The sequence below is a fragment of the Gopherus evgoodei genome, chromosome 10 (genome assembly GCF_007399415.2).
Source record: "Gopherus evgoodei ecotype Sinaloan lineage chromosome 10, rGopEvg1_v1.p, whole genome shotgun sequence".
Lineage (NCBI taxonomy): Eukaryota > Metazoa > Chordata > Testudines > Testudinidae > Gopherus > Gopherus evgoodei.
Genome location: NC_044331.1, coordinates 30,918,259 through 30,942,632, shown reverse-complemented (window position 1 = coordinate 30,942,632; position 24,374 = coordinate 30,918,259). Strand labels below are relative to the sequence as shown.

General features: G+C 41.5%; 1 protein-coding gene and 1 long non-coding RNA gene across 2 annotated transcripts in view; one reads left to right on the top strand and one right to left on the bottom strand.

Annotated features, from left to right (window-relative positions):
* Nucleotides 1-24,374, top strand: part of APBA2 (amyloid beta precursor protein binding family A member 2) — a 229,658-nt gene that overhangs the window by 7,450 nt on the left and 197,834 nt on the right. The window contains exon 2 of the mRNA XM_030578097.1: nt 8,833-8,922. The gene's annotated coding sequence lies outside the window, so the exon portion shown is untranslated. The remainder of the gene's footprint in view (nt 1-8,832; nt 8,923-24,374) is intronic.
* LOC115658722 lies at nt 8,338-23,425 on the bottom strand. The gene is made up of 3 exons (XR_004002368.1): nt 23,220-23,425; nt 12,953-12,955; nt 8,338-8,348 (listed from the first exon to the last, which is right to left on the bottom strand). It is a non-coding gene; the product is annotated as an uncharacterized LOC115658722 (long non-coding RNA).

The following is a 24,374-nucleotide window of genomic DNA, read 5'->3' as shown; positions in this document are numbered from 1 at the left end:
AGTGTCTGGTTAAAGACATGGCAAGTCATTAGTTAAAATAATATAATAATAAAAGCAAGGTCACTTCAGCAGCGCTGCTTAATCTGCTGCCTCCATGTCTTGTGCAAGAGCCAGGCCTGCATGATCAGACTTCTGTTGTGAGATTGCATCCCCACCTCCCCTGTTCTCCTGAGATTTACAGTAAGAGCAATGAGCTGTAATTGTCTCTCAACCACAACACCAGCTCTGCCTGATGCCGTGGAAAGCCAAACCCCAGGCAGTTGGTAGCTTAAGCGTCCCATTGGGCAGGTGTTGCAATGACTACAAATAGATTTGTCATGGGAACCCCATTTAAAAAAAATCTGAGGCCTTGCAGCTCAAAAAGAAATTTAGAATTTATGAGTACTGAAAATCCTTTGATCCAGCCTAAAATTAGTGGAGGTATGTCCAGCTTCCTGATTTAAATACATTGAGTAGCATGAGAGGCATCTGTGTATCTCCTTCTTTCAAAGAAGCATGACTGCAACCTCACTCTGTAAGGTAGTCCCCCAAACAGAGGGCAACTAGCAGGAAATTTCAAAGTGTTTCTTTGAAAGTGTGCAGTACTACAGCAAGAGAGTGACTCTTAGGCAGAGACATATAGCTTGGTTTACATCTTAGAAGTAAATGCAATTCCAAAACCAATTTTATTGACCTCCTTCCTCTTCCTCCAACTGATTTGAAATATCAGAATATGAAGACTGCAGAATGCCAGTCAATCCCACAGAGAACAAGAAGACTTAGCACTCTACTCCATCCTCTTCCTAGTGCCCAAGCATTCAGAAGACAGAAGTGCACTCAACCAGAAGCTCTTGAACAGACTCCTTCAGAAGTCATAATTAAGGGATGGAGACCCTAAATTCCACCTTAGCAGCAGTTTACAAAGGACTTTTTTTTTCTATCAATAGATGTAGAGAACACCTATCTACATATTATTATATGCACCTTCCAGAAGATAGATCTCTGCCTCACATGCAGCAGACAATGCTACTAGTATGCTCCTTCACCTTTCAGCCTACCTGCCTTTCGAGGGATGTTTTCCAGAATGCTAGTTAATATTGCAGATTCCTTGGGAAGAAAACAATTAATGTATACCCATTCTAAGATTATGGTCAAAGGTGCACTCTTCTTGGAAAAGGCTCACCTGAATCAGATGAAGTCCACATTTAAAGTGTGGGCTACTCTAGCACTTTCGTTGAAGTATTTCCCATGTACAGAAAAGCAAATACATGATTATGATCATAGTCAAACATGATTGTTTGTAAAGAATTCTATCTACACTGGAACACTTTATTGTTCTATACTCGTTACAATCATATTAGCTAAAACTGCTTGCTATTACTCTCTAACGGATCAAGCACAGTCAGTTTCTAATTGCTGGCTTGAGTGAGGATGCAAAACCTTCCATCTATTTCTGTGCAAACTGTTTCAAGTGTGGTTACAAGTACAAATGTATGGTAGGCGCTAAAGGATAGTTCAGCCAAGGGTACAAATATTTCCTTTATAAATGATCCATAATGGGGAAGAACTAAAAGCTTTATTTGGTTCCAGACTTTTACTATGCAGCATGATGCATTTGTTGCTATTCCACCAGAACTACTTGCCTACATATTTAAATTTCTCCTAAAGATATTGCAGGCTTTCTAAAATGTAGTTGTTATAAGAATACATGAAAGTATAAAGTAACCTGACAAACTATAAATCTTGCCATTATTCTGTTCATGTGGTGTTGACCTGTGTGATTCAGCAAATTGATTTGTTTCTTCTTTTAAATATGGAGTGAATAAAGCAAGGGAAATATGGAAACCTAACTTCTATTTGCCTATGTAATAAAGAATATGTATTAAAAGGACCAAAAGAGAATACAAATTACAGCTTTTATTGCTGGTGGGAAATGCATAGCTTTCTTAGTCTGTACATGACCCTCTTATTATCCTTCAGAGTCAGTGAATACATTTTGATACAGCCTTACAAAGGAGAATCAGAGCACAACAGTGTTTTTCTTCTTGTAAAACCTAGATTGTGGAGGTGGGGAGAAGGTCTGGTGTTTCTGCCTTTTAAAAAGGAAATGTATTCTCGTTTCAAAACACTGTTAACTGTACTGTAGATAACTCTGGATTACAGATAAGGCAGGTTTAAAAATTTTATCTCTGTGATACTCTGTGACAGTTAGTCTGTCAGTGTAGCTTTAATTATGCACAACTACTTGACGTATTATGGCCCGAGAGATCAGAGCTTTGGCATTTTGGATGATAAATAGGGAAGGAATTCTGTTGCTGACTGGATGTTTTACAGCCCATGTTACAGCAGTGGCCCAAACAATAGAGAGGAGGAACAATTTTTAGTACGTATTGTAAAGAAGAACATGAGAATGGCCATATTGGGTCAGACCAATGGTCCGTCTAGTTTAGTGTCCTGTCTTCTGATAGTGCCCATGTGCTTCAGAGAGAATGAACAGAACAATTATCTAGTGATCCATCACCTGTTGTCCACTCCCAGCTTCTGGCAGTCAGAGGCTAGGGACACCCAGAGCATGGGGTTCCGCCCTTGACCATCTTGGCTAGTAGCCATTGATGGACCTATCCTCCATGAATTTACCTAATTCGTTATTGAATCCATTGGTAGTTGTGAACTCACAGAAGGGGCATTTGGTCTCCTCTCTGACTCAAATGCCATGAGTGTTGTCAGGAATCTTTCAGCTCCTTGATACTATTGATCACTTGGTTCCTTCTCAGAAAACTTGCCCTGAACGTACAGGAAAATGTCATCTATCAGCAACATACATCTTAAATCAGTTGTTTTATAATGAAGAGGTATTCTTTTGTACTTGAGGTGGTAGGAGAAAATCTCACTCTAATCTCCTCTGAGATAGTAAGAACAATGTGTGGGTATTGTGATGTTCTCTTTCCATTATCTGTGTAAAAAGGCTCACCTTAGGGTGTATGTTTTGTTTATGGGTTGTGGTTTTTTTAAGCAATTCTGTTACTGTAAATAGCTGTAGAATAGACCATGATCTCTAAAGCATGTGTTTTGGTTGAGTCGTCCCCCATTTATTATGCTGCACATCATAACTGGAGCCATCAACTAACAGCTGATCTAATTAGAAATAATGATTTGAACCAAAAAAGCTATTAAGATTATTTTACTCTGGGGAAGAACAGCTTAGCATCAGTTTTATTTCAGCATGAAATGTATATGTTGGTGTATTAATTCTTTTGTACTGATGTGCTAGATAGTATTACCTAGCTCTTATAGTGCTTTTCATTACTAGATCTCAAAGCATTTTACCAAGAAGATGGTAATCATCATTATCCTCAGTTGATAGCTAAGGTGTGAAGTGGCTTGACCAAGGTCATGCATTAGACCAGTGGCAGAGCTGGGATTGGACTCCAGATCTCCTAAGTCCCAGTCCAGTGCTCTGTCCATTAGGATACATTTAAGTGGGGCTTTATTTTGGCTTTTCTAGCTAGCATCCCTTCTAATGGGAGAGTAATAGAATTAATGGACTAACTTTCTCTCATACAAATTCCTTTTGTAAGTTCTATACAAGTACACTTTACTGGATGAATACAGTTTACTAGGCTTTTGGAGAGAACAATGCATATGCTTGCTAGAGGTTGATATTAGGGGAAACAAACAGCTGTTTTATATATCATGATGCTAAAACTTTGTGGAGGAAAAGTTTTCTGTGACTGTCTTTTAAAAAACTTTATCTAATACAACACTTGAGCTAGGTTTTATTTCTGAGCCTGTATTCAGATCTAAAAAAACCAAGTAGTGTAGACAGCTCTCACTTTAAAAACACCAAATATCACAAGACTTACCATACTTATTGTCCCAGATATTGGAATCATGTGAATATGTGAAAACAACGAAGATTTCTTGTGGCACCTTAGAGACTAACAAATTTATTTGGTCATAAACTTTTGTGGGCTAAAACCCACTTCATCAGATGAATGGAGTGGAAAATACAGAGGCAGGTATAAATACACAGCACATGAAAAGATGGGAGTTGCCTTGCCAAGTTGGGGGTCAGTGCTAACGAGCTAATTCAATGAAGGTGGAAGTGGACTATTCTCAAAAGTTGACAAGCAGGGAGGAAAATAATTTCTGTAGTGCTAATGAGTTAAATGTTATCAGGGTGGCCCATTTAAAAAAGTTCACAAGAAGGTGTGAGTATCATCAAGGAGGAATCACTTTTTGTAGTGACCCATCCACTTCCAGTCTTTCTTCAGGCCTAATTTGATGGTGTCCAGTTTGCAAATTAATTCCCGTTCTGCAGTTTCTTTTTGGAGTCTGTTTTTTGTTGTTGTTGAAGTCTGTTATTGAGTGTCCAGGGAGATTGAAGTGTTCTCCCACTGGTTTTTGAATGTTATAATTCTTGATGTCAGATTTGTGTCCATTCATTCTTTGGCACATGATAGCATATATCACATTGGTAGATGTGCAGGTGAATGATCCGCTGTTGGTTAGGTCTTATGATGGTGTCTCTTGAATAGATCTGTGGACAGAGTTGGCTCTGGAGTTTGTTGCAGGGTTTGGTTCCTGGGTTGGTGTTTTTTGTTGTGTGGTGTGTAGTTGCTGGTGACTATTTGCTTCAGATTGGGGGGCTGTCTGTAAGCGAGGGCTGGCCTGTCTCCCAAGATCTGTAAGAATGATAGATAATCCTTCAGGATAGGTTGTAGATCCTTGATGATGTGCTGGAGAGGTTTTAGTTGGGGGCGGTAGGTGATGGCTAGTGGCGTTCTGTTACTTTCTTTGTTGGGCCTGTCCTGGAGTAGGTGACTTCTGGGTACCCTTCTGGCTCTGTCAATCTGTTTCTTCACTTCCCCAGATAGGTATTGTAGTTTTAAGAACTCTTGATAGAGATCCTGTAGGTGTTTGCCTCTGCCTGAGGGATTGGAGCAAATGTGGTTGTAACTTAGGGCTTGGCTGTAGACAATGGATCGTGAGATGTGATCTAGATGGAAGCTGGAGGCATGTAGGTAAGTGTAGCGGTCAGTAGGTTTCCGGTGGTGTTTTTGTAACCATTGTTTATTTGCACTGTAGTGTCCAGGAAGTAGATCTCGTGTGGACTCCTCCAGGCTGAGGTTGATGGTGGGATGGAAATTGTTGAAATCCTGGTGGAATTCCTCAAGGGCCTGCTTTCTATGGGTCTAGATGATGAAGATGTCATCAGTGTAGCAGAAGTAGAGTAGGAGCATTAGGGGATGAGAGCTGAGGAAGCATTGTTCTAAAACAGCCATAAAAATGTTGGCATATTGTGGGGCCATACGTGTACCCAAAATGTCACAACCACCCTATACTGGAAACCTGCTGACCGCTATACTTACCTACAAGCCTCCAGCTTTCATCCAGATCGCAGTCAGCATGGAGACCAGCAATAGCAAAGCTCAAAAGTGAATTTTCAATTATGTAAAATTGAAAATTTGCAATTTTATACATGTAATCCCTTTGGGATTTAGAGGGAATGGTCCCTTGAAATCTTTTGAGGGGAGCTGATTGTTCCAGGAGGAAATGCTGATTTGGGGGTGGAATGGGGAGTGGGGCAGAGAGAGAGGGGAGAATAACAGGATGTGTGTGTGTGTCTGGAGCTCCAGAGAGAAGGGTTGCAGCAAGCAGGCCCTCAGAGTATGAAGAAGCAAAGAACCTGCCTGAAGCCTGGGAGGGACAGAGCAGCTGATTGGGGACACCCTAGGACAGGATCCAGGAGGAGCACTGTGCCAGGGAGGAATCACCTGAGAAGGACAAACTGGAGCTGGATACAGTATCATTGCTGCCTAGAGCTGTATGGGGTTGTGACTTTGCATCTGGAATAAGGATGGAGGCTGTTAGCTAGTTAAGTGGGGAGGTTAACACTCTGTGTGGCTTTGCAGAGAACAGCAGAAGAGGACTCCGGAGAGGTTTGCTGGTAAAGTTTACTGGTGCTAAAGATGACCAGGAGCATCTAAGACTCACCACTGGACTGGAACTTTGCTTAGGATTCCTGAACACTTTGTGTAGACACATAGTGCAGTGTCCTTTGGGGCCTTGTGTTGGATGCAGCCTCCCTCTAATTTCCCCTGTTGTCTTTTGCCTTTCATCTCTCGGTAAATAAGTATTTCCTCTCCTATATTCATTGTAGTCTTCCCGTGTGTGTGTGTTCGCTCTGGGGGGGTTTGGAACAGGTGCCCTGGGATGTAAGGGACTTTCACTGCTACCTTTCTTCAGGGGCCTTTTCTTGGCCAAAGCTGCCTGCAGAGCAGACTCCATGTTGACCATGAGGGCGCTAAAGTTACATACATATATTGCAAATACAAATACCATGTGGTTAACCTACACAACATAAATCTTGAATGTTGCATTGAATTGTGCATTATTAATAATATTATATATTATGGTAAAGCCAAGGGACCAATCAAGAATGGGCCTTCAGTGCTGAGTACTGCACGAATACAGAGTAGTAGACAATCAAGCCCTGAAGAGCTTACAATTAGGGCTGTCAAGCAATTAAAAATATTAATCGTGATTAATCGCACAGTTTAAAAAATTGCAGTTAATTGCACAATTAAACAGTAATAGAAAACCATTTATTTAAGTATTTTTAGATGTTTTCTAAATGTTCAAATATTGATTTCGATTACAACACAGATAAGGCAGCATCGGTCCACACTGCTTTGGATTGTTATCTAGCAAAACCCATAATCAGCATGGACACGTCCTCTGGAATGGTGGTTGAAGCATGAAGAGGCATATGAATGTTTAGCATATCTGGCACGTAAATACCTTGCAATGCCAACTACAATAATGCCAGTGAATACCTGTTCTTGCTTTCACGTGACATTGTAAATAAGAAGTGGACAGCATTACCTCCTGTAAACGTAAACAAACTTATTTCTCTTGCCGATTGACTGAACAGGAAGTAGGACTGAGTGGACTTGTAGGCTGTGAAGTTTTACATTGTTTTGTTTTTTGAGTGCAGTTATGTAAGAAAATTAAGTACATTTGTAAGTTTCACTTTCATGATAAAGAGATTGCAGTACAGTACTTGTATGATGTGAATTGAAAAATACTATTTTTTATCATTTTAACAGTGCAAATATTTGTAATAAAATTATAATATAAAGTGGGCACTGTACACTTTGTATTCTGCATTGTAATTGAAATAAATATATTTGAAAATGTAGAAAAACATCCAAAAATATTTAATACATTTCAATTGGTATTCTATTGTTTAGCAGTGCGATTAAAAAATTAATTGCCTTTTTTAATCTCAGTTAATTTTTTTAGTTAATCATGTGAGTTAACTGTGATTAATCGAGAGCCCTACTTACAATCTAAATATACCTCTTTGTCCTGGCTATCGTAATCTGTTTGTCCTTTAAATGATTGTTATAGATTGTCCAATTTAATATAATCTACCATTGTCATAGGAGATGTGGCATCACATTTTTCCCTTCATTTTTTTTTTCAGAAAGGTGCAACATCAACTATTTCTTTTAATTTTGCTTTTTGATCTACTTAGAACGGTGGTTTTTAACCTGTGGTCTGCAGCCCCCTTGGATGGAAACCTGTTGGTCACCCTGTTCCTCACCCTTTTTTTTTTTAGTTAAATTATTTTATATTGAACATGAGGAATGGATAAATTTGTAAATTCACTGTTGAGTTTCACTGATACAGATTTAAGGGGATTATTTATGCAGTAGGATTTAATATCTGTCAACATGCTGCTCATTTGCTTGATATCACTAGGGACAGGTTCTTTTATTTGCAATTTATAAATCTTCATCTTCAGACACTCAGCTTTTCACAGAGAGCTGAATGTTTGAAACATCCTGCAGTTACCATACTCTTAATGCCATAAATTTTATCTCAAATGGACTGTGACAGTGTTCGTACGACCAACATTATATGAATTTTATATATTAAAGGCCCAATTTTTTTCCAATTCTTTATTTAAATAGAATAGCTAAAGCTACCCCAGTGGGTTGGCAAGGAGTGATCTTGGCTCTCTCCCTGAATTTGGTTGTGGTTATTGAAGAGTGATGTCTTCTTTTATTCCCTTTGTTGACCAGTTTGTGGATTTGGATTTTCTATGTGCCTGGAGTTTAGTTAGGTAATGTAGTAGTGGGTGTAGAATTAAGGGTGAATGAGAGACAAATGCTTGATCTTCACAGAATTCTAACAGTTAAAAATGAAAAAGTACTTTTACATTTTCTACTTGGTCTTTTTGTCTAATGAGCCCTCAAACCCTAACATGTCAGCAGGGATAGGACTAGGACCGTCATCATAAAAGCCCTCAGCTAATTGAAATATGAAGTTAGAAGCAGTAATGGAGTCTTAGGCCTTGGCTACACTGGCGCTTTACAGCGCTGCAACTTTCTTGCTCAGGGGTGTGAAAAAAACACACCCCTGAGCGCTGCAGTATACAGCGCTGTAAAGCGCCAGTGTAAACAGTGCCACAGCGCTGGGAGCGTGGCTCCCAGCGCTGCAAGCTAATCCCCACGAGGAGGTGGAGTACCTGCAGCGCTGGGAGAGCACTTCAAAGTGCTGCTGCGGCAGCGCTCCCACGGCAGCACTTTGAAGTTTCGAGTGTAGCCAAGCCCTTATTCTCTGTGCAAACAAGCTACTAGAGGAGGATGCAACATACTTAGCTAATATGTTTGCAGGTGTAACGCCTTACAGTGTACTCTATTAGTGGTTTATTCATTGTAGTCTAGTTTTAACAGTCAAATGATAGGACTTCTAACATTTCTCTTAGGAGAATATTCCTCAGTGTTCTAGATGGAAGAGCTGGTGTTTACACCTTCATTTTTTTTTCTTTTTCTTTGCCAGGGGTCTCCTCTGCTCAGTTGCTTCCTATCAGATTATACTGGAGCTGTAATTGCTGGTTCCAGAGAGGAGCTCTCCAAGACTTCCCATGCAGTAAGTGAAGACCTTGTAATGCAGGATGCTTAAATCATTAACATGCAAGAGTAAAAGATTAAATCAAAACTTGAGTCTCTTGTGTGAAATTCCCTGTCTGATTTAGCCAAATCTTTATGCTGTTTTTAAAAGGACGCCACCAATTCCTTTGTAGTTAAAGCTTTACATCTATTTTATTTGTACTCCACTGCAGTGCTTAGATTCCAGGGTGATGGGGAAACATAGAAATGCTTAAGACATTAATAGTGTTATCTCGTTAATAGTGATATCTTCTTAGAAATTTGAAAACATTATTTTTTCCCTTGTATTTTTCTCTTATTCTATTTGGCAAGTACTGTAGTATGCTGTGTTTCAAGTGCTGCATGAGCTACTCTAGATTGCTTTGAGGCTCCGAATTCAGTTGGTTTATAATCAAATGACCAAATGTCTTCAGTGGCTCATTCTGTGCTCGGATGCTGTGGACTGCCAAAATGCAACCCAGGAATGTCACACAATCTTGATTTTTTATAAGACCTCAGTGCCCTATGGTTTTAGTCAGGGCACATGCTGGCTCAGTTTTCTTCAAGCTGTGAAGAGCTGCTGAAAGCTGCAGTTTCCCTTTTCAAGCTTAATGTCACTTCCTTTGCTATTAAACCAGGACTGTAGAGTATGTTATAACTTGCAACATACTGCAGTTTCAAAGCTTGTAGACATTTTTTATTTGTAATTCCCCAAGATTATAAATATTTTATGGTACTGCCTTCTATGTCCCATCGCCATTCTCTCTCTATCTTATATGATCCTGGAAGGCTGTGAACCAGAATAGTGCCACTGCATTGGGGTTCCAGGAAGAGGAGAGCAGGTGTGCAGGTGATCTTCACACCTGGAACGTCCAGGAGCTGTCCTTGTGTACCATCTCCACAAGTTCCCAGTATGAAAGGAGGCAAGGAGTTCTGGAGGCAGAGCTACAGATTACACAGATCCAGTCACTGATCTTTTGTTTGTTTGTTTTATGTTTGGGTGTAGAGCAGCCTGAGGTAAAGATTACATACATCTCAATGGTGTCTACCAAATATACTATCTGGAAATATGTTCAGTTTTAGTGTAGGGTGTCTCACTGAATTCACCCAGTTTAGAATCGCTCAGTTTTGCATCATAATCTCAAAGCTTGGAACTAAAACTTTTTTTCATAAGGCATCTTGTACTACATAGAGGGGTATCCTCAGGGCATTGTATACTTTAATATTCCATCCATAGTTGTAGCTAGTAGTTAATTTATCTCATTTTGCAGTGAGTGGCAAGAGGCTAGATTACTGATTTGATAATCAAACCTGCATCATGTTCATAGATACAATGAAGCGGAGGCATTAATGCACTGCTGACCACATTTTGCTGTTTCACCTGGAAGGTGTTTTGGTGCTGGTAAAATTCGTTCATTTGTGGACAAAAGAATTCACACCACTGAACAGTAGCAATACTTTAATTTAGCTAATTAAACTTTTATGGGTGGCACAGATATTTACTTTATGCCCCTTTCAAAGTTTGGCAAAGGGAAATAAAAACTCTCAAGGGTTGGTTTTGCTGCAGTCTGTCATATCTTGTTAGAATATTTCCAACTCCTACTGATTTAAAACAACACAAGCCAAACTTCCCTTTTTTTTTTTCCTGAATAAAGGACAGGAAAGAGTGTACAGTAATCACAGCCAATGAGTAAATACTATAACTGAACTAAATACTCTTCTCTAGGTTATGTAGAAACTGTATCAAATAAGTATCTCTACCAATAATTAGCTCCTGCCTCTTGGGAAAAGCCTTCAGGACAATACTGGGGGAAATGCTCAGAAATTTTAATAACCTTTCTGGTATGCAGTTATCAGATGAAACAGAAATAAATACAAGTGTATGGTTTCCTAAGGCCACTTGTCAAAAATATGGGAGAGGTAGGGGTGTGTGTGTGTGTGTGTGTGTGTGTGTGTGTGTGCGCGCGCACAAGGCAAAGAGCTGCACCTGAGCAAATGGCTACTCTGTTCCTCATGTTGCTCACCACCAGCTGCTTCAGGCATGTCTCTCCAGATACTCCTGTAGTTGGACTGGAATTAAATACTTTCCAACAAAATAGCCGCTGTGCACCAAAGGCTTCAGTGTTGCCAATCTAAAACATTTTTAAAAAATGAGATTTCTAAAAATAATTTTTGGGTTCCTTCCCTTTGTTTTCTGGTTTATGACCCGTTAGGGTTCCTCTGTTTTTTAAAGCTTTTCTCTGCACCATGAGAACTAGCAATTTCCCTTTTTAATGAAAGGTGAGATTCTCATGTGATCATGACACTCCAGGACCTGTGGATTTAAAAACGAACCCAGCAGATAGTGTGAGACTTTGATAATATCACAAGACTTGCCAAAACTGCATAGGGAAGCCTGCTGTTGGCTACACCCAGTTTCTACCTTCACTGCCTGTTTGCCGTCTTTTGTGCCTGATTCTAGCCTATTGGCTCAAATTTAATTCTATGGGATAGTGGTGTAATTCTTGAGGTAGACAGTTCCTGTGGTTCTCTTTGATCACAGGTCAGAGCAGCTGTTGCTACAATCTTTGACATTGTGCAGCATGAGGCAAGGAATAATGGTTCTTCCCTGATCCACTTACTCATCTGATGCCACTTTCAGACTCGCCCTCAAGCCATCCTTGATTTCCCTGAAGAAAAGGGCTGAGAGTGTGCCTCTTAGCTGTCAGACTCCTTGTTCTCTTCAACGTACTCCTACAGACCAACACAGGGCCAGATGCAGCCTGACTCAAAACATGTCATGCGTCTCTGTCGCAGGATAGAGAGGAGTCCCTTTGTAAAATAAGTGCTATTGCTGTTGCAAAACAGTTGTGTTAAGGACGTGGTGGATGAGCCGGCTTTGAGCTTGGTGGAGAGGTATATGGTGGCATGGGGGAAACTAACTAATAAAAAATATGTACCTGTCAGACGTGGCTGCTGTAATAGAGACTGCTATGGAAAAATTTGACAGCTTCTCACCGAGTCCTGTGCACTATAGCTCCGCCATCAGCTTCCTTATTCAGAACTAGTCTCAAGGTCTGGATGCGCAAAAGGAGTGAGGTGCCTGAGTCCCTGTTTTAGGTGCCTATGTGCCAGTTTCAGAACTGCTGCAAGGCACAAAATTCTACTGAACCCTGTATGTGCCTAAACTCACTCAGCTCTAGCATGCTGAACTTTTGTGAATCACAGTCAAAGGGTACGTCTATGCAGCAAAAATCAACAATGCAGCAGTGAGTCCGAGACTGAATCAACTGATCTGGGTTCTCAGGATTCACACTATGGGGCTAAAAACAGCATTGTAGTCGCTTGGCCTGGAGTCTGGGTTCTGAGACCCACTGTGGGGGGAAAGTGATTTTCTAGGTGTGTGATGCTTAGTGTCAAAATTCCTAACTACTTTTATGCATCTAGGCTAATGTGCCCCCTCATCCAGTGGAGACATGCCATCAAACACATTAGTAGTCCCTAGCCTGCATCATTTGTTTTCAGGATATCTATCCCAGATGCTGCATGGGTGTACTGGGAAGGGCAGAGGCTGCCTGGCAGCCATCAGCATACCCTCAGAAAGGACAAGATTTTGCCTCGATTACTGATTTGAAGTGCAAATTAATTGATAATGCTGCCTGATTCTTCTCTCTCTTACCTGTGTAAATTGGGATTCATAATCACTGAAGTCAATTGGGCTTCACCAGTGTAAGAGTGAAATCTGAACTGAGCCCAGTATTGTTAACGCTGAGTCATCTCCACACTTCTAAAGGGAACAAGCCAGGCAAAATAAAAGCAGGTTTACGGACACTTGCCATGTTAGTTCCCCCTTTCTCACTTTTATCCTAAGAACATGAGATTTGTTTTTATTGCCTCTGAATAGAAACTTCTTAAATATCTTTCATGTGGAAAGTGGATGAGAGCTACAGGCTTTTTAAAATCTGTTGCTTTTTGTTCTTGTGAGTGGTTTGTGTAAAGAGGACCTTTCAAAGAGGATTTGGTTAAGGGGAGACTTCCGTTTTTTTCTGAACTGCCTTTCAAAGAGTCTTTAGACAAGAAGGGACCATTATGATAATCTAGTCTGACCTAGCCTTTGACACTTGAATAAAGTACTGAAAATATTATTACTTTCTTGCCTTCATGTGTGTGTCCATATTCTCTGTTAGTGTAGGAGTTACTTAGGTGTTTACACCACTTGTTGGTGTTTGTGTTTCTTCTCTTTTGACTCTGTTTATCTTACAGATCACTAGTTCCATAGATTGATACTTTGAATTACCTTTCTGCTTTTAAAAATATTATTTACAAGTTTAGTTTTGTTTACATTCCCCTCTCTCCCCCATATATTCACATGGGACCATTAAGATTTTTGCATATCCTTTGTCATACCCTTGTTGCTTTTGCTGAAACACTCATTAATTTGTTCTAAAACCTGAAATTGCCTTTCTTGGGTTGATGTGTTGCAAATATCTTCATAGCTAACGCTGATTCTCTGTTTCTGTGGGTAGACTTTCAATTTATTTAATTCCTGCCACTTTTTAATGGTTGCCTTATACTTCTTGTCTTAGTTTCTGTCTTGTGTTAAGCATTTCTCAGAATTGTAAAATGATTGGTGCTGGATAGTATCTTTATTGGGTCATATAACCCATTGCCCTGGATGATGGCAGGATTTCAGAGACACTGAATTTCGAGAAAAGACTTAAGTTTGGCTAAATTTGAATGAGAGAAGAAAAATAACTTTTGTGTTTTACCATGTTTGTCCTGAACAAACCAGATAGCTTCTAGGAAATTGCAATTTTGGAAGTATATAGGTACAGGTTATGCTGCATGCAGACTGCTATAGTCTCTCAGGCTGCCCGGCAGCCTGAGATAGCTTTTTCATTTGTCATGCAATACAGTCAAATCTGATGCAGATTTGCAGACCTGCACAATAGCGATAAGACAGCCAAGCCTATTTCAGCACTGCACAGGATTTACAAGAGGGTATAATTTAGTGAATTGTTGCCAGCGTTTTATTTGCAGGTCTGTTGCTATTAATATTCAGTCATTCTGTGGGCAGAGCAGTAGCTGTTTTATTTTCCTGCAAAAAACCTGTCAGACCTGTATGTCTGGATGGAGGGGGAATCTTTTTCAAGATGTGAACAAACATTTTAGGATTAAAAATCTTTGGGCCTGATACTGGCTCAGTGGCTAATCCGTATTCTTTTGAGCATTGCCTTCAGTGAATTGTTAATATCGGTAAAGTGGGACTATCAGTGAGAGTAAGGAAGGATTTTTAGGATTAGGCCCATCATTAATGAAGTGAGAACATGTTATTTTTATAGGCTACTCATGCTTTAACCTTCCTGTGCTGATCTGTAAAATGTTTGGTCCCCAGACTGGGAATGGAGTTCCATCTCTAGAGGTTTGTGATGCTTTTGGGCTCTGGTTGGAAGAGGATAGAGAGGGGAGGAAAAAACAAGAATAGATAACTTCTGTCATTATGGTTCCAAGCTGAAATGATGAAACTGAAATATCTGTGGTTAGCTGCTTAAAATCTGCAGTGACCTAAAGTAGTTTGGATTAGAGGCAAATTGGAATATTTTTTTGAAGGGATTTCAAGAGCCATCTCATGGTAATCCTAACAAGCTATAAAACAACTGATTATGTATTCAGATCTACTTAAAACTGATAGAAGAGAATTAAATGCATTTGAATTTTTACAGTTTAATTTCTCACACACGACATGCAGAGTCTGGATATGTTTACTTACTGTTTGGTAAAGTGTGTGGGTGTTTTTTAGTTTTTATTTTTTAGCTCATTTGATAGCTATTATCTGTCATTTCTCACCCACTCCTTCACCCCCAATTATAATATCCAATTTCAGTTCTACAGCATCATCCGTGCAGTAGCTGGGTGCTGAGAAGTGCTAAGCAGTCTTTGTCAATTTTTTAAAATTACATTTTCGGTTCAACTATGTATTCATATGAAGGGCCATTTTTAGTACATTACTGTTTGTATTTCAGAGGCCACTGGGGAGCTGTACCCTGAATATTCAGCCTACCATGCAGCTGGTGTGGTAGGGGAGAGAGGGTGACACAAACGTTCCCAAAAGAGACGGGGAAGAGGTAGGGCCCACCTTTCTCTCTACCAGCCTGGTGGGTGCTCCAGGGAGTAGGCTGCTTCATCTCAAGGGCCGTGTGCACTAAGAAGCTTGGAGGAGTGTTGGTTTTTTGAGGGCCAGCATTTGGGCAGCTTTTGCTGTAAAACTTTAGCTAAAGGCCACACTTTACACCAAAGTAAGTGTAATGTGAATCCCTAATTTTTTTTTTTTTTTTAAACTCTTAACTTTTGTAGATTAACAGTAGAATTAAGCTGCTTTGAATTTGTCTATTCCCAGAAAGCTGAGACCACATGCAATTGGGGCAAATTGGATTATTGCAATATCTAAAAAACATAATTTTTGTGGTTAGGAGAAAGTAAAGGAGTAAGGTGCTATGATGAAGTCATAACAGTTTGATACCTCACAGGACATTATCAAAATAGCTTGTTTATCAGGGAGTGAGAGGGCTGGAAGGGAGCTGAGCATTCTGATTAGTGTGCCCACCTATGTTGTAATTTTAGATAGCCAAGTGTCATCATCTGAATTTAACTTAATCCTTTGATCAGCGCTTCACTACTGTTTAAAGTTACACTAATTTACCGTTTGGAATGAGTATAAAGTCAAATGGTATAGTGGGTATCTTAACTGTGGATAAAATATAACTTACCACATTGCCAGCATGCAACCTAATGGACAAAATAAGTATCAGAATATTTTAAATTGCTTTTTGTTCCTACTGTTCGTTATTGTTGCATATAACTATATTGAAAACTCGACTTTGCTGTTCACTGCATGTCTTTCTTAGCTTATTACATACAGTATATATTTGTCATAACTGTGTTTAAAATGCCCTTTACAGAAATATAAAGGGATAAAGGAAACAACTATGTTGAGACCTTAATGAAATCATGCACCTTTTTGGCTGCTGTGAGCCAGATTCTGATTTCACATTAGTGTAAATCTAAAGTAACTATTAATTTCACTGGTTACTCTGGACTTACTTTGTTGTAACTAGGATAAGAGTCTGACTTTATTCCTTTAAGAGCAAAGGAATGAAGCACATTTATTTATCTGAATTAGCTTATAAATATAAATATAAGTTGACAGTTAAAATGAAATACAGTCGTGTCACTTTGCATTTCTTTAGGTCACAATGATTGTTTTCCTGAGGAAGAACTCCAATGGCTCAATAGCTTGTCTTCTCGCCAACTGAAGTTGGTCCAGTATAAAATATTACATCATCCATCTTATCTCTCTCTGTTTTCTGAAATACATGCTACACTTTAGGACCGTATACTGCTTTGCCAGGGATAACCACGTGTGAAGCAAGTGCTTATGTGGTAAAAGTGCATACTAGCAGAAGCTCAGAAGCTGAGTTGCCCCATTCTGTGCTGTCAGCTGCTGCCAAAAATTATGGGTATGGTCTGAAAAATCACAGAAAGACTACTCTGTTGAAGACATAAAGTAATAGGGAATTCCATGTATTATAGGCCTAATGTGCTTCTGCTCAGCACCACATACCAATCCTTCCCCCCCCTTATCTGTCTTGCCAACTTGCCGTTGGCTTTCCACCTTCAGCTGCGTGAACAGGACCCTTCAAAGAGGTTTGCATGCAGGAACTCAGTGTTGCCTTTTGCAACAGAAGTAGTGATTAATTCTCTCCTTTACTAATTATTGTCAGTTTTTGGGGTGAGGGGAGCAGAGATCATAACTTGGTGCGGGTTCACTCTTCCCATGGTGCTTCCAGGTAAGTGCGTCTATTTTTAATAAGTTGCAAATGTATTGTGTAAATATTCTGTGCCATTGAGCATTCACTTTACTATAGACTTCTTCCCCCTTTGTTGTATTATGGATGGGAGCGTCTGACCCTTGATAAGTGATGATGATACAGTAATAATAGAGGTTCTTCATAACACTATACAGACATTAGCTAATTAATCATTCCAGCACAGTTGCAAAATGAGAAACCAGTGCCCTTCTTTTCACATACCTAATATGTTTGTGTTTAACTGATGTGTTTTTGATGTTTTGAAGAAAATGAAGAATATGTGCTAATTTTGCACAATGAAAGTTTAGATGCTTTGTTTTATTTAGCACCTGGGATCTCCAAGCACAGTACTTTCAATGAAATCATCATATATTAGCATACAAATTAACCAACTCTGTTATCCTGAGTTTCTCTAAACCCTTCTTTCAGAAATCAAAGGAATGAATTGATGTTGAATTGCGTGCACAAGCAGGAAGAAAGCTGTTCATGTCCTGAATACAAGTAACTGAACAAAGAAGTTTTACATACAGAGACTGAATAGCACAAAGTTTTAAGGTGGCAATTACAAATCTTGAGCTCTTTCCTCAAGAAGAAATTGCTTTGGATTTAAGCTACCGTGAAATATTTCCCCCTTTGTCTGGTAAAACTCGTACAAGTTGGTGCTATTAAACTAATTGTCATCCTCTTTATTGCTGTAGTTTAATGAAGATTTAATACAGGTCTTTTCACATACATGCCAGTTATTACACAGAGGATGAAGTAACATTTCTTAATGGTTCACACACAATTTCTAGAGTAGGAGGAAGTGAGTACCAAAAGTGTTGTGTATTCCACATGGAAAACATTTTTGGTTACAGCTGAAATCCAGTTTTGGAATGAAGAGAGGGTGACCAGATAGCAAGTGTGAAAAATTGGGATGAGGTTAATAGGCACCTATATAAGTCAAAGCCCCAAATATTGGGACTGTCCCTATAAAGTCGGGACATCTAGTCACCCACAGTGAAGATGAAGCATCTCATAATGTTCAATAACGGGGGGAAAAAAGGGATATCTGCACATGGCACTTCATCAGGCTGATTTTATGCTTCTGCTTACAAAATTTAAGGCATGTTGTTGTACATGAAAGCAAATTTATTTGGCAAGGTGCTGAGCATCTTTCCCTCAGGATAGTGGGAGATGAGGGTGCTGAAGGCACTTGGCATGACATGACCAGCAGAACTTGTGTGCCACCAAGCAGAGCTACTTTGAGAAATGGTGTTCATTCTCAGCTGGTAATTCTTTTGAATAAAATTCATATGCTGCCTTAGAATGGGCAAAATCTCATGAGAAATGTTGCTGCTGGTGGTTTTTGTGAGATTTAAACTGAATCTAAATTGGAACTAGAAAGGAGTGTTTCCTGACCTGGAAGAAAATTGGAGGGTCGGGGAAAAAATTGGTTTGTCTCAGAAATGTCTCCAAATGCAGAGCCTCCTGGAATTCAAAGGAGTTTAGACCAAGGTTTTGGTTCTGACTCCTCTAGCTTTAACAGAACAGTTGGTAGATTTTCCCTCCGCCCCACCCCTCCCCTTCAAATCTCTTCCATTCTGTAGCTCATTGGTCAGTCCTAAAAATAGAAGTTCACAGAATTCACAGTAGAGTCTAACTGTTTATCCACGTATTGTCTGTCTCTAGAACCATTATTGAGAGAGTGGTTTATGAGCAAACATTTTTTAACACTGCCATTTTCCTCTGCATACTCTAGGCTTTGTGTTTCTGAGTTTCTTTGTAGAGTTATACCCCTCTGGTCTAGTTTTTGACATAGTTGCTTTCTTTTCTTTATATGTAACCGTATCTTTAGTCCATTATTTAGGTTCTTCCCTCCTACTCCACCCCTGTGTCACTGATTCAGAGCGATTTGGATTGCTTTGTAAATTGGGTGCAAGCAAACAATATGTTTTAATATGCCTAAATGTGTCCATCTAGGAACAAAGAATGTAGGCTATACTTACAGGATGGGGGACTATCCTGGGAAGCAGTGACTCTGACAAAGATTTTGGGGTCAAGGTGGATAATCAGCTGAACATGAGCTCAGTGTGATATGGTGGCCAAAAGAACTAATGTGATCCTGGTTTCCATAAACGGGGGTATCTTGAGTAGGAGTAGAGAGGTTATTTTACCTCTGTATTTGGCACTGGTGTGAAAGTTGCTGGAATAGGGTGTCCAGTTCTGGTGACCACAGTTCAAGAAGAATGTTGATAAATTGGAGAAGGTTCAGAAAAGAGCCCCCAAAATGTTTGTTGGGGATAGTCTAAGGCCTGGGCTGTACAGGAGGTCAGGCTAGATGATCGTATTGGTCCTTTCTGGCCTAAGAATCTATGAATCTATAAGCTGATCAGCTTTCTTTGGAGAGACAGTACACTACAGCATCACTGGAGATTTTTTGAGAGCAGGTTAGATAAACACCTGTCAGGAATGGTTTAGATAATACTTAATCCTGCCATGAGTGCAGGGGGCTTGACTAGATGACCTTTCGAGGTTCCTTCCAGTCCTATGATTCTATCAACCCTTTTAATTTTGTGCCCCAAAAGTTAAAAGAGTATTGCTTCCTCCTTGACATTAACGATCACACTTTCTTGAGGTTGGTTTGTCTGGAATCTGTAAAGTTATCCTTCAGGTCAGTTTTGCCAGGGAACCTGCCAGCACTTCAGCAGATGCTTACCTAGGAGTGCTATTTATTCATTCAGAGTGCATACATAGTTCTGTGACTTAGACTTCAGAAATTGCTGCAGTATGGTGCAGTGGTACAACAGCTAACTGTGCCTCCTTTGACACTGAGCCTCAGGATTGTTTCTCACTGCAGCTAGGTTGGTTAGTACTCCTCAGTCCCACTGTGTAAAGGACTTGTGATATCAGTATAATTAAGATGAGTTAATTTCTTCAAGCAGGTTGCAATAAAATAATGTGGTTATACAATATAGTATGAATCACATAGTTTGGAATCCTACTGTACAACAAATATATCTTGAGAAGTGAAGAGAATGTGTTTAGTATTCTATGGAACCAGATTATCAAAGCAAGCTCAATTAAGTCTGACCTTAGGGGTCTGTCAAATCACTTCAATAGAAAGCATCAGTATCCAGGGTATTGCCCATCAGTGCTGTACCATATTCATTCCATGTCTCTTCACAGCCTTTTTGATAAGTGGGCAAATAATTCTGGTGCATTTATTATGAAAAGTTGGACATCTTAAAGGAAAACAGTGAATTAGAATGTTAACTTAAAACAAATTCTAGTTTTGGACAGGGTACGCTTTAGAATGTCCTGAATCTTAAAAAAAAGAAATGGACAAAACCCTTCTGTTATCCGGCTTGTTTATTGAAGGCCCATCTGTGAGAAAGAAATGGACTGTACAAAGTGCTGGCAAATGCATACATTAAATAAATTGAAACATGATGGAAAATACATTTTTACTAATTTATTTCATTTATGATGACCGTAGATGATGTAATTATAGATGGTAAAGAATGTTCAGACAGGTATAACTTTATTTTCCAGATTGGTTGTAATTCTTTATATAAGGTGAATCAGTTGAACATCTTTTTGTATATAGACATACTGGACTTACCATTAACTACATGCCTCTTCAGTCCTATTTCATTTATTCTTCTATCCATTTGGAGGTTGAGCTAAATTATTGCTACTTTGGGTTTGGCTACACTTGCAGCTGTACAGCGCTGAGAGTTAAAACTGTCTTCAAACAGCTGTGTAGGGAAAGCACTGCAGTGTGGCCACACTAACAGCTACCAGTGCTACAGTGTGGCCACATTTGTAGCTTTGTTGGGAGTGGTGCATTATGGGCAGCTATCCCATGGAGCACCTCTTCCCATTCTGGCACTGTGGGTTGTGGGCAGGGCCAGCTTTAGCAAGTGCGGGGCCCAATTTGAGCAGTTTCGACGGGGCCCCGGCAGGGATGACTTAAAAAAAACAAAACACCTTTCATTTCTTCTATGTATTATTTACATGTATTATTTACTTTCCATGACTGCATATATAATAACAAAATTATATATTACATACATTACATCATATTATATATGGCTCTTTTCTTACTCCCACTTGGGTACTTTCTACCAATATCTCTTGATCTCTTGCCCATATTGATAGAAGTCACACATTCTAAAAGAATATTAATTATAGATTTTCACTTTCATCTTAGGAAAATAATTTATGTTTCAATAGTTGTACAACTGATTTTCTTCAATAATGTTTATTTTATGCCCCCTCCTTTCCCCTAGCACCACCCGCCTTGCAGAAACAAACCCTCCTTCCTCAGCGCCACCCTGTCGAAACAGCTGTGGGCCAAAGAGGAAGGTTGGGGGGGGGGAGCGAAACGGCACACATAGACAAAAAGAAATATTCCATTCTATTCATCCGAAGAAGTGGGCTGTAGCCCATGAAAGCTTATGTTGAAATAAATTTGTTAGTCTCTAAGGTGCCACAATTACTCCTGTTCTTTTTGCAGATACAGACTAACACGGCTGCTACTCTGAAACCTGGCACACACAGGGTGACCAGATCACAGCAGTAAAATAGGACCTGCCCCCTCCCCGCTCGGCCCCACCATCACACCCCTCTTCACCCCTTAGTCCCCCGCTGACTTGCTGCGTTCCTCCTAGTCAGTCCCCCACCCACCACTCGCCTCCTTTCACTTTCTCCCTTCCCTGCCAGAAACCCCCATGCCTGCCCCTAGAACCCCTGCTGGCTCACTGCTTGCCTCTTTGCCCACCTGCCGCTTGCCCACCCGCTCACCCCCGACTCGCTGCTGCACCTCCCCCTCCCCCCGAGCATATAGCCTCATTCAGAGACCCAGGGGTCACTATATTACTGCACACAGCAGTCAATGCAGTTGTAGATAAATCTCTGCATTATGCATTTTTGTATAACTTTTACATGACTTTGTATTGAACCTTGGTAATATGTTATAACGGGCCCCTAAGGTAGTATATAAGGTAAAAGAAAAATGTCTTTTTGCTAGAAGTAGAATAAGATCTTTCTTCCACTTTGTAATCAATTGCCCTATTGAATGAATGAGATGTGAATGAGGAAGGTGTGGAAGGCAGGCACCTCCAGAGCTGCAACCCTTGGAGAGGGACTGGGAGCCAGACCAAGGAGCTTTGCCCAGGGCTGAGTGGGACGGAATTTGGGTGCTGGGTGCAGGCTCCGGGCTGGGGCACGGGCTGGGGGGCAGGAAGGGTGGAGGGGTGCAGGTTCTGGGAGGGAGTGTGGAGGGGTGGGTGCAGGCTTTGGGACAGAGTTTTCGGGCTGGAGGGGGTGCTGAGGGGGAAGGGACTGCCATGTGGCTTCCTTCCTCCCCTGATGCCCCTCACCATAGCCTCAGTGGGGGATGGAGCTGCCCCTTCCCCAGTGTTTGCAAGAGTGGTGGCTGGGGGGAAACCCAGTCAAACTCTGGTTTTACTCTTTCGCTGATGGGTCACTTAAACCCCTTACAAACTCCTTCCTGCCTCTCTCACTCCCCTTTTCTACTGGGCTTGTTTGATCATTTCAGTGGAGCCGGATGAAAACCACAAACTCCAGTGAGAGCAACAGGCTGGAAGACTAGACTGAACCCACCACCCAGCCTAGGCCATCCCAGAGCCCAGGACTGAGGGCAATGTCCCCCTCACCCCCAGGCCACCTGCTTCCACTCCTGGCCTCTCCCAGCGCTGCCAGTGATTCTGTGTGGCTGCATCGGGTGGGATTTCAAGCAGACCCCCCCAACCTCCGGCTAAAACTACCCCTGTTTTGCAACCACTCTGCACCAAGAGCACCTTCCTTCCCTGCCCTAGAGCTGCTGGATGGCTAGAAAGCTGAGCTGGGCATTTGATTGATCTAGAATATTATCATGCCCCTCCTCAAAAAAACCTTAATATCCACACAGCTTTTGGGGGGGGCTATTCACCCCCCCCCCCAAAAAAAAAAGCCGGTCTATTTTATTGTTGCAGGGCAAACGAAGGAGCCATAGTTTAATAGAAATATTCAGCCCCTACAGCGGTCTTGCAGCGGGGAAAGCAGAGTTGATGGGAAGGGAACTGGTTTGGATAGGGGCCCTAGTCCCCTTCCTTTGCAAAATAATTTGGAGAGGGAATCAGATCACGTCATGCCTCAGTTTCCCCTTCTGCGGTGGGGAGGAGATAAGTCTCAGCCTGCCGTGCCATGTTGCAGACCTTTCGCATTCTCCTCTCTTGCTGTATTTGATTTCCTCCTCCAAACCTCCCTCTCTCTCTCACCTGGCGTTCACAGCACTAAGTACCAGCTCGGGGCTTTTTTCCTGGGTTACATTACATGATCCCAACTTTAGTTTCGAAACAGATACAGGCAGGCACAAACTCACCCTCAAACAGCAACACCACAAAAACCACAAAACGAACCCAATATTACAAACCTACGGGGAATCACAGGGTCAAACACTCACCGTTGGAAGCCCCAGCAGCTGCTCAGGTAGGTGAGGTCCACTGCAGAGATTCCTGTCTCCCACCGGACCAGAAGCTCCCTCGGCGTCTCCCCCAGGTGAGTGCTGGGGGGAGGGGAGGGGAAGGAAGGCTGCAAAACACATGTGCCTTCTCCTCCCTCCCCCTTCCCCCTCCTGACCTGCAACAACCCCGTCTGCCTCAGCCCTCTACTGGCCAGCGTCTCTCGTTGCCTAGCAGCAACAGCTGCTGCTTCCGGGAGACGCTGAACTTTGCTTTCGGGAGACAGCGAGCATGGGGCCCCTTCAGGCGTGGGGCCCGATTTGGGGGAATCGGGCAAATCGGCCTAAAGCCGGCCCTGGTTGTGAGAAGGGGGTGGAGGGTGCGGGTCATTCTGCTTCCTGTCCCAATGCCCCGTGATGCATCGCTTCACATCCCAGCAATCCCTGTGTTTTCCGTCCACATTTGGCGCCATCTTTGCATGGTTTCAGTGCAGTGTGATTCTGTGTTCTGTTTTGGTCTGTGGGAAATGGAGCCTGAACTGCTGAGGAATATGCTGACGAATCTTGCCAGCACATCACGTTTGGCAGGTGAGCTATTGCTTAAGATCCAAAGTGACAGTGAGGAGTCCGACGATGATAGCGAGTCGCGTGACGTGTACGACACGAAATTGCTGCTGGCATTCACAGACATGCTCAGCACCATGGAACGCCACTTTTGGGGTCGGGAAACAGGCACTGACTGGTGGGATCACATCATCATGCAAGTCTGGGATGACGAGCAGTGGCTGCAGAACTTTCGGATGAGAAAAGCCACTTTCATGGGACTGTGTGAGGAGCTCGCCCCCACCCTGCGGTGCAAGGACACGAGATTGAGAGCTGCCCTGCTGGTGGAGAAGCGGGTGGCTATTGCAATCTGGAAGCTGGCAACTCCAGACAGCTACCGATTGGTCGGGAACCAGTTTGGAGTGGGAAAGTCGACCGTTGAAATCGTGTTGATGCAAGTTTGCAGGGCCATTAATCACATCCTGCTAAGAAGAACCATGACTCTGGGGAACGTGCAGGGCATTGTGGATGGCTTTGTACAAATGGGTTTCCCTAACTGTGGAGGGGTGATAGATGGGATGCATGTTCCTATTCTGGCGTCACCCCACCTAGCAT